The sequence below is a fragment of the Austrofundulus limnaeus genome, unplaced genomic scaffold, assembly GCF_001266775.1.
Source record: "Austrofundulus limnaeus strain Quisiro unplaced genomic scaffold, Austrofundulus_limnaeus-1.0 Scaffold495, whole genome shotgun sequence".
NCBI classification, from domain to species: domain Eukaryota; kingdom Metazoa; phylum Chordata; class Actinopteri; order Cyprinodontiformes; family Rivulidae; genus Austrofundulus; species Austrofundulus limnaeus.
Genome location: NW_013952897.1, coordinates 181,759 through 183,756, shown reverse-complemented (window position 1 = coordinate 183,756; position 1,998 = coordinate 181,759).

Below are 1,998 nucleotides of genomic sequence, written 5' to 3'. Positions count from 1 at the left end.
GGACCTATCCATGTCATCATTTACCCAGAATGCTTTGTGTGCAAATAAAATGGCCCCGTTCATGTAAAAAATATTCAAAAACTTTTAGTTAAAAAATTATAAAAACTAAACAGCCTACATTTTTACAGTCTTTATTTTAAAGTTAAAATATATATTTATTAAATAAAGTCTAATGTTGTAACTAATCAGGGATCACTTTAATCCACGCAGAGACAACTTAGAAAACTCACAACGATGATTAATCTGACAGATTCGGAGCTACATTCTGCAGTTTGTGTTTGCAAGTCTCCATGTATCTGCTTTAAAACATTCAGTTTTGTTAAYCGTTTGTTTTTCTGCGCACGTCACGTCTGGAAGGTGAAGAACCTCTCCACCTCTGACTTTACACAGCAGAAAACTAAAAATGCAAAACAGATTAATTAGTTTCTCAAGGTCAGCTGCACAGAGAACMAGTCCACGTGTCAATAAATCAGCTGTAAACGTCTCCAGATGAGCTGCTGCAAAGCTTTTATTGATATTTTCTCAGGAGTTWATTAGGCTCTGTGTGAGGCTTCATTTGGCCAAAAATATTTGTCTTTAATCCCTTTAAAAAAATAAAACGAACTGTTTATGTTTGAGCTGTTAGACCTTCTTAGTTCTGCCGGTTCAGACGGAGCGGGTCGGCCTCAGAGTCCTCGGTTCATTTGGTTCCCAGCAGAAAACCAACAAAGTCAGCATTCTGGGTCAAAACGGGACTTATTAGCTGTAATCCCCCCGCAGCTCCATGTTTGTCTCATCAGGCAGGATTAGTCCCACCTGCAGCCAGCTTCACCAGTTTACTGCCTCCACTCCTCTGGACACAATTATTAAAGTCTGCATTTCTCTGCAGTTTGAAAACACAAACGTCTTTTTGTTTAAAGACGCCACAGGAAATGATACAAWTCAGATTTTTATTCTTTTTGTCACRGCTTCATTTAACATCAGTTTAATTAAAGAGGCTCTTAAAGGTACAAATCAGAGTTTTATCATTAAAACAGAGAAACAGAAATACTAATTTAACTACGTAATCAAGCAGATTTGTATATTTTATCCCTAAGGAGTGCAAAATATCTTGTCAACAAACCATTTCAGTTAGCGTAGATGCTAACCTATTGTAGGAAACAGTTAGCATTTATACACAAATTAAACATTTCAAACTACAAACAGTCATTTTTTCATCGTTTTAACTGTTTCTTTCAAACATTCATCAAGACTTATCAATAAAATGTAATAAATAATGTAAAATAAATAAATAATGTAAAAACAAATAATTTAATGTGTATTTGCTCTACTGTGGGAGTGGCTCTAATCTCGTTAAGCACATGTGTAATGACAATAAAGGCGTTCTATTCTATTCTATTCTATTCTATTCTATTCTAAGAGTTAGAATTAAACTTAAATTGCTCCTTATTTTATTAAAAAATGTGTTTCACTCAAAAATAAAACACAAAATATCTACTCACAATAATAAAAAGAAAAGTTCTGAATAAAAAGGTGCAGAGTGAAGAAAATAAAACTGCCCCTTATTCTCCTTAAATCTATAAAAAAAACAGTTTTTAACACAAAATTGTGAACTTTTAATATGTTTTCAAATAAAACCCAGCATAAATAATATTGTTTTTAGTTTTAGTGTTAAGAAATGAACTGAAATGTTAAAGAAGAAGAATCTTCAGCAGCAGGAGCTGTGACTGTGTGTCAGTCTGTGGGGAGTTACTGCCCTCTGGTGGGAAACTAAAGTCATCACAGCTTCAGGCTCCACTCTGTTCAGCTTTTTAAAGTGACGTCAGCAGGAAAGTAAAGGTTTTTTTTTCAGTGTCACTTTTTGTTTATTGCTTCATGTTTTCACTCCTTTTCATCYGAGGCAGAAAATGTTCCTGAAAGATGAAAACTAAACAGAGGTTCAGTTTTACAACAAGTGACTCCTGAAGGGCTGCAGCCCTACATATTTCACATGTTTCCTGCTCCAACACACCTGATTCA